We start from the raw sequence: 16434 nt of genomic DNA, 5'->3' as shown, positions 1-16434 counted from the left end.
CAAAAATGGAGGGGGGGGGGGGGGGGGGCATTTGTAATTTCAAGAGACAGTAATGATCTATGCAACTTTAAGACTGTGGATAGTGCCCACTGTGTTTACTCCATATAAGTGCAATAACAATTGTAAGACCAACAAAGTTAGTTACTTGAGCAAAACCTACCAAGCAAGAAAGGTGAACCCGCTTCTCTCTTTAGCTGCCCACTGTGTGAACAGTTCAGCTTCCAGAGCGGGCACATGGACTATTAATCTGGTGGCCAGAACAGCTTAATGCGGATGCCTAAAAACTGAACTGCCTTTTCTGGCATGTTCCCTCCTCTTTCCTGTTCTCTTCCTTTCTCCCACTAGAATATTCTATTCACATTACCCTCACCACTAATCTCGCTCCTCTTTCTACTATTCTTCTGCTCTCCTCTGAACGGTCCTTCTCCCCCATTAAACGTATCATCTGCTCATCATATTCCTCTCCAATCACCATCATTTCTTGTCATCCTCAATCAGCTTCATCTTCCACCATTCTTCTACTCCCATTTTATCGCCCGTCAGTACATGCCTACCAATCACCCCGCTCCCATCACAAAATGTGTTCAGCATTCTTCTGATCCATCATCCTACTTCCTCAGACTCCTCTTTCATCCTCCTTTATCCACCCCTCACAACATCTTTATCGCCTTGTAGGAAGGTAGGATCTGATTGCATAGTTACCCCCACTTTTTGCATGGTGTTTTGCTGGTTGTGGACTAGTTTGACTGGGATACTGCTATTAAGGGCCCCAGTCTATCTGCTTTTGCCCTAAAATGTTATGCCATGTACTTAGGCACACTCCAGATTGGATACGGAGGTACCCTTGTCAGTCCTTAGTATATTGTACACCTGTACCCAGGGCATAGGTACCCCAGAGGCCTCCCATGCGCTGAAGCATGTATTATGCCTCCCATGAGTGGCCATGCAAAATGGAACTACAGGTCTGCCATTGCAGCCTGTGTAAGATGGTGCATGCACCACTTACTTTAGATATAGGTTTACTACATCTATAGGTCACTACACTTAAAACCTATAATTCACCCCTATAGCAAGCCTGGACAATCCTGAAGGCAGGGTACTGGGTTTTACATGAGAGGGTGCCCCTACATGAGCAGAGTACCCCTGCAGCCTTCAGAGACCATTCTCCTGGGTTGTCGGTGATGCAGCCAGACATATAGGTAGAGGTACATTATATGCTCGCGTAAAATGCTATCTCGAAAACGGCTGCAACAAACCATTCGTGTTTGGTGTCAAACACCTTGAAATCATACCTCCACACCAGTAACCGGTGTGGGAGGCATGATTCCACCCTTCAGAAGCAAGCTTCGTGAGGTCCCTGGTCTTCCCGGTACCAGCCTTCTCGACCCGGACACATCTCTGCCCTCCTGCTGCAGAGCCAAGCTTGAGCAGAGGAAATCTGCACAATAGACATCCTGTCACAGGAAGATGTGAGCACTTCCCAGAAGGATTTAGTGTATTGGGGTAGGGTGGGTGCACTCAGAGTGCCAGAAAGTCTGCACTGGGGGCACATTTGGTGTCCCTGTGCATAGTCCAGCTCAAACCAGTCCTGGGAGCCTTTGGCTCCTGCTCTGGCGCAAAACTGGACAAAGGACATGGGTGTAACCTCTCCAATGTCCTGACCCTCCCCAGGGAGGGTCCTCTGAATCTGTCCAACCCTTTTATGGAAATGTGTAATATTTTACTTAGCATAAGTGACAGCCATGTTGGCTGTGGTGTCCATTTAGTTTCCTTCGTAATTCTTCCGTCCTCTGTTGCTCGTCTTTTTCACTCTGCTTGTGTTATCTATTTTAGTTGCCTTCCTGACTCAGCTAAAGCAATGTACATGTTGGGGGTTTGTAGCTGCCAGTGCACCTGGTCTCAGATTTTAACTGTCGACCATTTACTGCTGCCATAAGCATTTCCGCTCCCCCTCCCACTTTGCTGACCAAGTGGTTATTCATCTGCCCTTGTTTGCTGATAGCCATTTCTAAAACGGTTCTTTCCATTTCTGTTCACATGCTTACATTGCAGAAAACCGGTAAAAAAGCGACGATGGTTTGTGAGTTCAGTGTACTACCTCCTGCAGCACTAGAGTGTTGTGTGGACGTGGTCCCACTCATGAGTAATTAATAAACTTGTTATTTATTCCAACTCCAGTGCCGATCTCTATTTTGTTGGTCTTTGGACCCGTGGACAAGAGGGTGACCCTAGGCACATTTCCACACTTTCCCGTGCGTACAAGATGGCATATTTGACGGTAGGACCCTGGTTTCGACGTGGAGAAGATTCTTATCAAGAAACCACTGACCTTCGACCGTCTGGACTTCACCTGGGCCCGACTTAGTCTCCCTCTCAGTCCAAAGCATTGTCGGTGCCCGTGCACCATACAGGCTCCGTGCCAGCATTTGCAGGCACCATAGCGCAACTTACCGGTCTGCTGCGGACTACGAAGGCTCCAGCAACACAGGAGGCGGGTTACTACGTTCCTTGAGGTCGAGCTGCCCTCTCACCAAGTTTAAGGCCAGTATCCCTCGTGGGGACTGCATAACCCGAACCCCTGTGCACCGCGTACATTTGCAAGTGCATATACTTGTTGGCATTCCCCAACTAAGTGTCTTGGGCTATCGATAGCCCCAACCTCTGCGCACATTTTGTACAAAGGACTTCAGCCTCCTCGCACTCTGTGCCCCCACAAGCTGTGACTTTGTGAAACTGCTAGGAGGTCCCCTCACGACTCCTGTGCCTTCGGCCGAAGGGTTCACTTGAGGAACAACACTGCTTTTCTTGGGCTCTCCTGGTTGCTCCAGGTCTGCCCTGACTCCCCTTGCTGTGGAGAGTCCTCTGGTCCTTGCTGGGTCAGACCGTAACCTTCTTTGACCTTCATGGGTTGCCGCTGCCAAGGCTTGTTGGTGCTCCCGCCGGACACCGACTCCTCAGCACTCAACATACTTCGTGGGACAGATCATATCCGGCTCCTGGTCGTCCTCGACGTCTCCTGGTCGCTGCAGCTGTAGAGTCAAGGTCTCCTTCACACCTGAAGCTCCCGACATTGGTGGGCATTCGGCTACCGAGCCCCTGGTCACTCCAAACTTCTCACACGCCTTATCTGCTGTAACACATGCATCACCCTCCTACTCCTCCCTAATGGACAACCTCTGTCATGAAACTTTCTCTTCCTTTCTTGTCACTCTGTTACTTTTATTTCATGCACCACTTTCTTTGTCTTATCCATCTTTTTCTTATTCCTTACCCTGCTCTCCTATAATCATGGTCTATTTCTTATCACTGAGTCACATCATCATTACCTCTTGTCAAGATTCTACAATTGTGGATTCTGTTTGCTACCCTACAAACCCTTGCAGTGGTGCAATGCAGTCCTGGCCCGGATCGGCAAAGTAAGGCTGCACGCTTTAACATGCACAGTTCCTAGCAGGTGCGGACTCACTCTCCTGAGCAGCGCTTACCGGTGTCCTGACAATCGGAGAGGCTTCAGCCTCATGCAGTAAGTCTTGTTCTTCCATGCTTGTGGATGAGGGCAGTCTCCTTGCTCCGGCAGGGAGACGACTGCAAACTCTGTCCTCAGGGATCCTCTGATACAAAGTCTCCCTTGTCTTGGTTGTAGCAGCAATTTGGGTCATGAGCAATGACCCGGACAGCAGGCCTCAGCACTTCAAGTAGCTTCTTATAGCAGACGGGGTCACTCCAATGAACGACACTGCCCGGTCACGCTGGCAACAGGTTGCCTGTTCTGCGGCCCCTCTTGGCCTATGGGGGTCGCAGCAACTTTCTGCACATGGGCGACGGTCCGATCGATGTGACACTTTCTTGGCAAACATGCTTACCCCGGAATACTGGGTCACCAACATCCACAACGCTGCACATGGGCAGCAGCCCTATCGATGCAGCACTGTCCTTGGTGCTCAGCAGCCCCTCCTGCCATACAGGTCATCAATCTTCACAACTCGGCACATGGGCAATGGCCCGATCGGTGAAACACAGCTCCTCACACCTCGCTCTGGTGCCCCACGTCTGGGCTCCTCTCTGGATCTCATTCCTCTCCCTGAAGGTCACATCTGTCTTGGTGAGCAGGCAGGTACTGATGCTCCAGACTCCAGGGAAGATTAGCTTGGTTTCCCTGGTGGAGGTCTCCTCACCCAGCAGAGAGACTAGCAGGTTAGACCCCTAGTCCTAGTCACAGGCAGAAGTCTTGCAGAGCTTCCCCCATCATGCAGCCCGGCTGGCTGCTCAGCAGATGACAAAGTATGAGGTCTCAGACTCCCCTACTTATCGTTCTTTTTCAGACACAAAATGTGACTTAGGGTCTGGACCTTTGAAGTTTTATGCTGGGGTTCTGCTTCTTTGAAATGGAAAACTCTCTCCTTTGGTCTTCCTCCTGAAGGATTTCTGTCACAGCAGGTAGGAATCCGAAGACGATTAACCCACAACAAGATTCATGGGAGTGACGAGATTTTAAACCTGTATGTCAGTCACAGTGATCTGTGCTCAAATGTTAATTCTGGGCCCTAAACTTTATGACTCTCCTATCAGGCCCATTTCCCACTTCCTAATATGTGTCAAGGCCCTTTCCATGTGATCTCTTACTGAATCAAACAGCCCTTTGAAATGCACAGGGAGAGCCTAGCTCCCCCACACCCAGTGCTTGTCCCACCCAGCTTATAGGAATGCAGCAACATACAATTCTATCTGGGCAGAGACTACTCTACTCCTCATGTTATCACCAGCCAGGCCTTGGCTTACCAAAAAGAAACTTCTGCCCTTAAACATTCATAGCACACTCCACTGTCTAGTAGGGTTGTGACCATGTACCTTGCTACCACCAGCATTTCCACATGCAGCACAAGCACGCAGTTCAATACTGCAGTCTCTCTGTATTGCACCAGAGTGTGTCACTTTAAACACCCTCTGCCAGCACAAACACATTTACCATGTGCACACTGCACCCACTGTGTAGGGTACGTCTTGCACACTCGCATGCACTTAGCACATCTTTTCACCATGCACGCACTGTATTTTCAACTTAGTGTAGGTCAAGGGTGAGTTAAACACACAGCAGCGGAACTTTTAAAAAGGTGAGTGAGCCTGTAGGCCTCAGTCGAATGACAAGGTAAAAAGGACCTGGTCACTACTACTGATCATTACACAGTATGCTGCCACCACAGCGCTTGTGCTGTTTGACTCCTGGGTTTTCGCAGGAATCATAAAGGCGAGAGGAATTATGTTGAGGTAACACCAACACCGCAGGATCCCCTCACACCTTCAATGAGGTTGAGTTGTGATTACGATCTAAGCAAAAAACAGAGGTTTCTATCTACCTAGAAAACGGTTGTTCTTTGACCCATAATTTACATAGGGTTGAATGGATAATGTATGGGAGCATTATTACAGTGGAAAGGCGTAGACTTCAAATTCCCCGGCAACAGTTGTTTCGAGACTATATAGGCTTGGCGGGAGCAGTCATTTCACTGCGTTCACTGTAGTTCACTAGGAAAGTGAGAGTAATTATTTCGGATAACAGCAAACGTTGCAAAAAACTCCTTGTATTTTATAGGAGGTCAGTTTGAGAACATGAACAATGCAGGTTTTAATCCACCCTGCAAGGGTAGTGTTTTTAAATCCTGTTGATTTGGTGGGAGGAGACATCGCAAGTTTTTTTCAAAGAAAACCATCACAAAAGAGATGGGAAAAGCTTCTGGTGACAAAACATCCAGTGGCATGCTCTAGAAACAAAATCTTTAGATGAGCCGTAATGAGCTGTGATTGGGTCTCCCTTTACAACCAGAGTGACTACAGGAAGGCAACAGGCGACAGACACACAATGCTTAAATAACCCATAATCGGGGTAAGAGATATGTTGGTATCCCCATTTTAATGCATGGACGATGTTTCCCCTTGTTTTTAAATAAACATCACACACGTTTTTTTCCACGTGATTTCCGGGAGGTGTGTCGAATAGTGGTAAAGAAATGTTTTACACATCATCAAGGTGTTTAGAAACGAAATATGATTTTAAAGTCATACATTCTAGAGTATACTAGAAAAGAAGGACATACTTCACCTGGTACCCAGTAGTTAAATCGTGGTCTTTTTGGGGAGGCACTAGTGAAGAAGTGTCTCTAATAACATACCCCTTTTTTGTCCTCAGGCAGAATCCACAGATGTATCCTAACTGTGGATGAGAGCTATAGGCTTCATACACTCACAAGGAATAAAGGTTTAGTCATTTCAAGCAGGGATGAAACTTTAGTCCTGAAGAAGGCCCCAGATCTGTGTTGGACTCATTGTGAGGGCCGAAACATGTTGGCATTCGATTGAATCAAGGTTAACTAAGTTAGCTTCCAAAATGTAACCTTATTACACTTCTATTTTTAACCATAATCCCAGTACCCTACTAATAAAAGACTGAGATTTACTGCGAGATATTTTTTACTCACGCTCTACTACTCTTTTCTGGATTCTTGCTTTATCCAGCTTCATTATATGTAAGAACTCTTAGAGACAGTCTTCTGGTTGAGTCCGCATTGGTGGTATCATCCTATCAGGGTGTGGAAAGGCGCAGATGATATAGCATGTAACGATAAGCGAGTGAGGCGTCTATCCCAAAATCTCTGGATACCCCAGGGAGATTAGAGAGTTCTACCGGGACCCTTGTCCCTCTTTTCCTTCCCCTGTCTACTTCTCGGCTCAGTTTCCTTTTGGTGAAAAAGTAGGACTTCTGGTGAAGGCAGTAACCTCCCACCACTAGGAGGGTAGTGTTTTAGGCACCCCTCCCAGTCCAACAGGACCGCAATTCATGAGACAGGCCGATGTCATGGCACACACACATGACCTATGCTCGCCTATGACAAAAAGTCAACTACAACAAAATCTGCATTAGGGATCTAGAAAACGGTACAGTTGGGTACTCCGGGTAGGGGTACACATCTTTACCATGCATGGGACTTTGTCCCCAACAGCTTATTAGGGACATAAATTCTTGCTTTTCAAAGCCTTCTCTGGTAGTCAGTTACCCATAAATGTAAGAAGTTTGTAAAATAGATTGTAGACGGACTACTGATGAAAAATGGCAGAATGAAAGTTAAATTAAAGATAGCCAACATCCAAGCCACCATTCTTTGAGGTATGTTTTCATCTGTATTGCGCTTTCTTTATCCTGGTTCTTTTTATTGACAAAAAATACATCAAAGTAAGGATGTTGTGTATGGATTATGCAAAAGTCTCAGGGGCGCAGAGCTCTGCTCCATTATGTGTCATTTGATGAATAAAACTAGTTTTCAAAAAATAAAAAATCTACTTGTGGAAAAAGAGAAGTGTGGTTTCCAAGAAATGTGTATACCTGTCGCGGACCGTGCCTCTTTCTCACTTCAAGAATAAACAAGCATTGGCATAGCCAATAGGTCTCGCTTTTGGTACTTTATAAGTATTTAGTTATGCAGCACAATATCCTCGGTACAACTACATCAACTGTTGCGTGGCTAAACACTTATAAAGTCCCAAAGGCGAGACCTATTGGCTATGCCAATGCTTGGTGTGGTTGTGTGTGTGGTGTTTTGTGTGTGTGTGTGTAGTGTAGTGTAGTGTGTGTGTGGTTGTGTGTGTGGTTGTGTGTGTGTGGTTGTGTGTGTGTGTGTGTGTGTGTGTGTGTGTGTGTGGTTGTGTGGGTGGGGGGGGTTGTGTGTGTGGGGGGGTTGTGTGTGTGGGGGGGTTGTGTGTGTGGTTGTGTGTGTGGTTGTGTGTGGGTGGTTGTGTGTGGGTGGGTGTGTGTGGGTGGGGTTGTGTGTGGCTGTACGTGTGTGTGGTTGTGCGTGTGTGTGTGGTTGTGCGGTTGTGTGTGACAGTAATACTAAAAGCATCTCAAAATAAAGGAACACAAACATCGAGTTTGTGGAAAGAGAAAGCAAGTTGTAAGTCAAACGGGCGCATCAAAGCATTAACAGAACAACAAAACAAACAAGATCACTTAGCGAAAACGGAGTGCTGATAATGGATACACACAGCCCATCATCTTAAGAGTTCGATTGCAGCCAATGTGCACTCAAACCTGCCCCCTCCTTGTGAGTTGCACCCCATATTTCATGAGTTGTAACTGTTGCACCCACCATAGCGCTTTGAGATCTAAAGCGCTACATAGGTCTAATCAATTAACCAGTCGCCAACATGCTGTGCTTCTAAAGAGAATGTGCCAAAAGTTTCCAGCTTCCTTATCATGTCCTCATGAAAGCGCCAACGAAAGGACTCCCTGAATGGTGCAACGGACATGAAGCAGCCGCTGAGATCAGAAATAAACACTGTGAACGTTGTCCAGTTTCACAGTAACAGTTCCTTAATGTTCTTTAACCCCTTCGGCGCTCATGACGGAACGGTTCCGTCATGAGCATCGGTTGAGCTGTGCTCATGACGGAACCGTTCCGTCATGACCACGCCCGCCCAAGAAACGGTCAGCGCTGAGCGGGAATCGGCGCCGCATCGAAGGGGTTAAGTCACAAAACAGTAATACTAAAAGCATCTCAAAATAAAGGAACACAAACATCGAGTTTGTTGAAAGAGAAAGCACATTCCAAGTCAAACGGGCGCAGCAAAGCATTAACACAACATGTTCTTTGATGTTTGATGTTCTTTGAACGAGAACATCAAAGGGGCGCCGCGAAAGTGATCGCGGGCGCTTAATGGGCATGATGAGGTTTGCCAGCCTCTGCTCCTAAGCGCGCGCCCGCGCACATGCACTGTAGCTCTAGGCTGGCCATGGTAGCATTTTTTTGAGCCCTCACAAAAAGTCTCGCCAAACCAGCGCATGCGCTGGGTCAGGCGAGACCTAAAAATGGCAGAGAGTAGATTAATTAAATTTCGTTTTTAATTATTTTTATTTAGTAGTGTTGACTGCACTGTAAATTGTAATCCTCCATTCAAAAATACTGCAGAATACACATACTGTGCTTCCAAAATAGCCAAGGGACTGAGGTGAATAGGTTTTAACCATCTATGGCATGCACATTTCCATAAACAGCTTAAAATGGCTCCTGCATAAAGAAAATATTATAAATTACAAATGTCTTTCACGCGGTTGGGAAACCCTTACCCTTAACAGGAGGCAAAGGCTTCTGCAAGTAATCTATACTTTTCTCAATGAATGGGTACTAAGCAAGGCAAAACAACAACAAACCATAGAAAGACTTACTTGAAGACCAAATTCTGCTTCCATGCCTCTGGTGCTTTGGTCCAATAAGGAGGCCTTAATATGACACCTTTGAAGGCAGCCTAGGTAGAACATACCAAAGTTAACAAACATATGCTTTTAGTACTCCGCATTCTACAAACATTTTGAATTCATAAATGAATGGCATTTCTAAAGTGCTTAGATATCAAAAAGGGAGTCCTGGGGTCTGGAACGGTTTCTTTTACAAAACACCCAATCATGTTCCACACTTCTGGATCCACAGCAAAGCAATATGATATTAAATAAACATTTTCTGCAACATATAGTGGAGATATTAATTCTATAAAAATAAGGAAATCATAAGTATAATTGGATAAAAATATGCAGGTGTTCCATTTAATATTACAAAGAATTTCTAAGGAATCCGATATCCTATTAGTTTTGTGGCAGACTGATGAGTCAGTATAGTTTGCTGAAACATAGCACACGTGCGCCCTAAAACTTCCTCCCGAGAGCTAATGGCAGCATCCCTTGTGTGCATTTTATGTCTAACCTACTGAGCTCAAAAGAAGAACCACAAGCGAACAGCCATAGTGGTGACTGAACATAGGTGAGGTACCTTTGCATATCAAGCTCAGGTAATAATAGTACCAGAGTTCTCAACGGTTTGGAACAGCAAGTTCAAACATAATGTATTTTGTTAATTTTTAGCTAAAACTAGTTGTTTCAAAATATAGATGAGTGTTTTTAATGCTGTAAGGTTGAGGTTGATTATGTGCGCACACAGTAAGCACTGTACCTGCCAATACTGTTTTTTACCTTTGCTGTGGTTGAGGGAAACTGACCACAATGCTAACCGTACTGCACCTATTTATCGCAGAAGCGAACTTTGCACTTCTGCTATCTAATGTAAGCACATGTGCGTGTGAGAGAAAAAGAGCGAGAGCCATACTTATGGAATGTTGCTCCCTGGGCTTCAAGTGGGATGTAAAAAAAGAGTGGTGTGTGTATGTCTAAAAGTGGCATGACCAATGTAATTGTGGCTTAAACACGTAAACTAAATTACTGTTATTCCCTTATTGTGCCCCCTCAAACCAGTATTTTGGTTCCTGTCTGAGCTCTATTATTGCAGATAAGTAACACGTGACCCACACCTAAAACCAGCCAGGACTATTGGCTTGGTCAATTGTCGTTAGCGGTTTAAACTAAATGAGTAACAAAGATTTTGTTGTAAATAATTAATTTTTAAAAAGCTTCAATTCTGAAATTGTGAGACTGAATTAAACACCACTGAGATCTGCGGAAGGGATAGAGATCTTCAGAGTGTCTCAATCACACCTGTTATGCTCACTGTATGTTAGACATGAAGACCCTTTTTCTCTTCACATCTCGTCCATCTGCATACACCTCATCTCTTTCATTTTCAGCACCCTCTTTTACTCTGTACTGAATCCACTTCCTCACTTCTCCTCCACCTCTTTCCTTAACACAACGCATCCATCTATCTGTAAGCACTGCATTTTCTTTTACCTATGTCTTGTCAATATTTTGACAACTGTATACTTCCTTCAAACACATTTGCACAGAATCACAATTGTAGCTGGAATACGTGTCCATTGCTCTGTGTGCTTTGCAGAAAAGCGAAGGAATGGATGACCAGGTATTTTGAACACCTTTCTAACTCATGGACATGCACTGTGAGAAAGTTGCACTATTTTCAGCCTGACTTCAGAGCTCTCACTAGTGGCTCATTATAAACACCTGGAGGCGATTCAGTTTGTAGTATGCCCTGAACAAGAGTAACATGATACACAAAAAAAAAAAAATCAATAATGCATAAATAGCCAACACTCACATGGGATGCAAAATTACGTAAAACATGAAATATAAAACAGAAACTACATCGCTGACCTGAATTACCTTCACATTTTTACATTCATAGTTCAGAACTCCATCAGTGTTTTTGCCAGAAAAGCTAAGGACATGAATACAGGGCAGACAGGGATCAGTTTCAGTGTTCATTTTTAATTACAACTGGGTCCGAGACCCAGAGAGATCTGTCCCACTTAAAGCCCTACCTGCAGCTCATAAACACTTCTTATTGGACTTGCTTATGACCACATTTTTGGACTCTACCCTGGAGCAAGGAAGAAAAAAACCAGAATGGAATGTATGAAATCAAAGCAGCGAAGCTTCATCCTGAAGCTACGGTGGGTGATGTCCCAAGGGATCCATTTGACATGCAAGAGGCCGCACCAGGGCAATCGTGGCTTGAGCTATGCGTTTAAGGGGAGCTATTCATGTGGGGAGTTACAGAAGTCAATGCGCACCCTATACATATTAAGGTGTTTTATAGTTCATTTTAAACATGCCACACCCTCATCAACAGACTTTACAACATCTGCATACAATAATGCACCCTCAAGTGGATTGCATCTTTTTCTAACAGGACGCACTCAGAGCATCCAACTGCATTCCTTAACCTTCGCACCCAAGGACGTTATTTGCAGCGTACCCCAAAGATCATCCCTCAGCCCCGCCTAGTTCATAACTACACAGCGCTCCTCACAGACGTCGGAACCCACGGAATCAGCATAATATCCTACGCGGACGACACACAACCTATCCTCTTCCTCACCGAGGACCCCGGCAACACCAAAACCAACTTTCGCAGTGTCATGACCAACGCAGCCAATTGGATGGGAGAACTGCCTCAGCCTCAACTCCGACAAAATAGAACTACTAATCTTGGGGAAGAACACCTCAGTTTTGGAGCACAGCTGGTGGCCAGCAGAACTCGGACAAACACCCACACCCACAGACCATGCATGCAACCTGGGCATCATCCTCGACAGCCAACTGACCATGAGACAACAAGTCAACGTAGCCGCCTCCTCCTGCTTCCACACCCTTTGCATGCTCCACAGAATTTTCAGATGGATCCCAATCAACACCAGAATGACTGTCACGCAGACCTTCGACACCTGCCGCCTCAACTACGGCAACGTCCTCTACGACGGAATCTCCACCCAGCATGTCAGAAAACTCCAGCCCATACAGAACACCACAGCCAGACTCATCCTGGACCTCCCGAAAACAGACTGCTTCACCCCCCCAACCTCAGAAACATGTACCTGCTCCCCATCCAGAAGAGATGCCAGTTCCAGATTCTCATGCACGCATACAAAGCCCCTACATGATCAGTTGATTGTTGATGTAGGACAGTCCTTGAATTTCCACCTGCCGGCAAGACACCAACGCTCCACCTGCCGCGCCCTCACACCCACCCACCGCAGTGGGTGATGCTGCTTTTCCTACCTCGCCACCAAGTCCTGGAACAACCTGTCCCTTCACCTCCGAACTGCAACCTCCTTGGCAGACTTCAGAAAGAAACTCAAGGCCTGGCTTTTCGACAGACTCTGCACCCTCAGCGCCCAGATACCCCCAGGGGTGACAGTGCTGTCCTCTACAAATACTAATTGAATAAGTATATTTTCAAGAGTACATTACAATGATTAAACATGTGCACCAATACATATTCATGAGGGACGTTCGTATGACCAGGGCAAAGATATTAATGACAGAAACAACTGGATAAAGTTTAAAAAGCATTTACAAACAAACAAAGCTTTAAACGGGCTGGTACTGTCTGGTACTGAGTCCCTGAATTTCTTTAATTTTTGAGGGAGAGCACCGGCACTTTTCAGCACTGTTGCAATACAGGTTTTGAAAGGGTACCAGCACTTCTCGAAGCAAATAGTTCCCACTTGGCCAAGTTTTGTGATTCCGTACACATGACTTGCCTTTCTGTGCCTCTTCATTCTACTCCTTTTATTGAGAAAGTGTAACTCCCCTTTTGTTTGCAGTGTCCGCTAGACTGTGGCCACCAAAAACTTCCCATACCTCCTACAAGTTCAAGATGAACGAGGCCGCAGAAGCGCACATTCTTTTGCCCATTCTACAGCCAAACAACGAAATTCTTTTACTTCCCAGCCTTGCATAATAATGTCACCAACCATCTGATAGTTCGTAAGTTAAACCCGTGCCATTCCCAGCACCTTGGGTTCTCCCAAGAATGGATCATCTTTGATAAGTTCCTCTTTAGTTTTCTTTTATAGCCAGGACATCCTGCTAGAGTAACTGCGCGCTTAACAAATAATTTGTAATAATTTATACAAAACTGATTTAGACTGAGCAATCATTTGGCCAAGGAACAGCAACAGGTGTACTTGTATGGAGAAATGCATTAAGACACGTAAATGAAGGCTTGCGGATGTTTTACAGCATCGATGGTGCAAGAATAATAGTCTACTGTGCTTATTTGTCAGGTTTTTTCAAATTATTCTAAAGTAAGTAGGGTACAGAAAATAGGTGTTTGCTACTTTACTATATAAAGACTATCTTTCCATGCCACATATCGCTATCGCATCCAAAATAGTTAATATTCGGGGAAATGCTGTGTATATTATTTCCACTCACACAAAGTAAAATAATTTTGGAAGCGTGGGTGTATTATAGTTGTTGAGAAATGATGCATATTTCTTGTTCGCGTTATTACAATCACTTACTTTGTGGTTATTAAAAATCAACCTTACATACTTTACAGAATAACAATCAGTTTATAGCATCAATAAAAGCTTTAAGTATGTTCTAAAATCCATTCGTGACCATTAAAGGAAAACATATTCATTTTGCTAAACAGCAAACAGATCATACCTGCAATAAAAACACGAACAGCTTTAAACGTTTTTAAAATTCAAGACTGATCACAGTTCATAAGTGCACACCTACAATTATTTAAGGACGCCATATAACAGATTTTTAATTCCTCAACGCCTTAAGCAGATATTCGCACCTGTACCACTATAAACAAATACAACACGGTACAGTTCCGACTTCGAATTTGGAATCTGCACACCTGAAGGTGGTCAAATGTCCGCTCCTTACACCAGCCGTTCGTGAAACCTGCCAATTGTCTCTCGTCCGTTGTTGATCTTTTACGAATGTCATTTGCCTTCATTTTACCACTTCCGGGTCGCTTGACAACCAATCCAACAGCCGTACATTTTCCGTGAGTCGCCTGGGAGTGGTAGGCTTTACTTATATTTAAGGTGACATATGATTGGACCATTGAGCGTATTTCAGCCAGTCTAGTGGCTACACTGAATTCCGAAGAGACTATTGGCTATTGTAATCCTCACGTGGCTACGGTTTACTTTTGGAACACCGGCAAGGTTTCATTTGGATATTTGGCAGATGTGATTTAGGCACGGACTGCGAATGTCAGTAGTTCTGACCCTAGAGGCCAAGTTAGGCTGTAGCAGCAGCTTGCTACCTGGTCCGCAGGTGAAGAGGAAGAACGAAGGGTGCCGTGTGGAGTAGTGCACCAGACTATGAGATTGAGCAGTGGTCTAAATCCTGTCACAATCTATTTATTGACTGACAGCTTTTGAAGCTGCCCCGTTCCTGGGACTCAGCCTGAGATTGATATTCGACTGCGCTGTCACCTCTGGTGCAGGAAACCAGGGTTCGAGCCTCGAGGTCGCGTCCACATCCTGTGATTCTGGGCAAATCACTTAATCTCCCCGTCCTGAATGTGTAATGTAAATACGGTGCTATGTAAAGCGCTCCAATACCTTCGGGTCGAGTTCGCGCTATATAAATATGCAACAAAATAAATAAAATAAAATAAAAAATTCCCCTACGGGCCGCGACCAGGGCTTGAAGGGATACTTGTTTACAGCTCTCTTTTTCTATTTTTTTGCTGCTTTATATAGCGCGAACTTAACCCGAGGCTATTGGAGCGCTTTACATGAGCACTAGTTACATCACACAAGGACAGTAGCGGCTGGTGACATTTGAAGATGGCGAGGCGTGGAGGTCCGAGTTGAGTGCCCTGTGGTGGGAGGGGCTCGGAAGGGATGGTATAAAAGGCCTGTCTGGCCCAGCTGCCTTCCTACACTGCTTCAAGTCCAGGCCACTACAGCACTCCTCATACCCTGTGCACATCTTGCCCCCAGAGGAGTCATTCATACACCATGGGCAGACTCTCCCTCCTCCCTTATCCCTGCACGTTTTTTAGGTCTCGCCTGAGACAGCGCTTTAGCGCTGCTCTGGCGAGACTTATAGTAAGCGACTTTTGGAAGTGGAAACAAGTGCATTTCAGGCCGCCAACTACAGTGCATGTGCTCCGGGCGCGCGCACCATTTGGCAGCCTGAAAGCATTCGTTTTCTTTCACTTTCTTGGCCGCACGGCCGCCCGCGAAAAGTGCTCACCATTTGCCAGCCTGCATTGCCTCTCTCCCCTACCCCCTCCCTTATCCCACTCCCTGCGAGTGATTTACTCGATAGCCCGCCGCAGTGCCGCCCCTCTGAAGCTTTGTTCCATTCTGGAGATGGGTGTTGCTGTCTCCAGGCACGCAGAGCGGTACCATTTACTTTCGTGGCGGGGGGCTTGTGTCTATGAAAGGAAGGAGCTGAGCTCCTCTGTTCACATTCCGCTGCCGAATTGTTTGAAAAAGATAGCACATAATTACTTAAAGCTCTGGCTGGTGTGACAACGCTTCACAGCCCTAAAACATCTGGTCCAAAACAAGTGAAACCCTATTAGGAAAAGTTTCACTGTCGCAATTGGTACACAAAGGTATCCTTTTACAAGAATAACAGACACAGATATACCAACGACGCTGTGACGTAAGGCGTAGCGGGGCAACGGGCCCTGTGTCACAGCCTCCACAGTGCCTTTATATGTACACTTCTGTTTTTCCGATCCTTGTTTTTATTTGCCGATCAGTTTAAACGAGTATCTTTCTTTGCTTCTTTCTGGAGGGTTGAAACACCCGGAAATGTCAATGTCGCCTTTCTGCAAAACTACAGGCTTTTTACATAAGCATACACCTTACTTAAACCGCATGTGCACGGTTCGACGTCGTTTGTTTCTTAACCAGCTTACTACCCATTATTGCCTTGCGTCTATCATCTTCCCTCTCTCCCGTCGCTGCTCGTGACCCCGCGCCCCCTTCTATCTGGTAAATTATCCGAGAACTGTTTTCACTTTCGGAACCGGCAGCAGATGTCTTTCATTAGTCTGTCCAAACCTGCCATTGTGTGCCATCAATGCTGCGGCAGTCCTGGAGAAATGTGTCATGAGTGCTTTTGTGTGTGCGTCTGTGCATGTATCAAAGACTGTGTTCACGTTTGTGTGTGTTTGTGCATGTCTGTGCGTGTGATGGTGTGTGCAT

The 16434-nt window shown here is 45.6% G+C and overlaps 1 protein-coding gene across 2 annotated transcripts in view; it reads right to left on the bottom strand.

Annotated features, from left to right (window-relative positions):
• SLC25A51 (solute carrier family 25 member 51) overlaps positions 1 to 14249 on the bottom strand; it is a 40249-nt gene extending 26000 nt beyond the window's left edge. Inside the window, exons 1-2 of one of the 2 annotated variants that reach the window (XM_085636582.1) lie at positions 14112 to 14249; positions 9215 to 9294 (exon numbers count right to left, since the gene is read on the bottom strand). The gene's annotated coding sequence lies outside the window, so the exon portion shown is untranslated. The other variant, XM_085636583.1, reaches the window with a different exon arrangement.
• Positions 14250 to 16434: the final 2185 nt, after the last annotated feature.

Source organism: Triturus cristatus, chromosome 2_1, assembly GCF_964204655.1.
Source record: "Triturus cristatus chromosome 2_1, aTriCri1.1, whole genome shotgun sequence".
Lineage (NCBI taxonomy): Eukaryota > Metazoa > Chordata > Amphibia > Caudata > Salamandridae > Triturus > Triturus cristatus.
The sequence above is the reverse complement of the archived record's forward strand: the minus strand, read 5'-3'. Positions and strand labels throughout refer to the sequence as shown.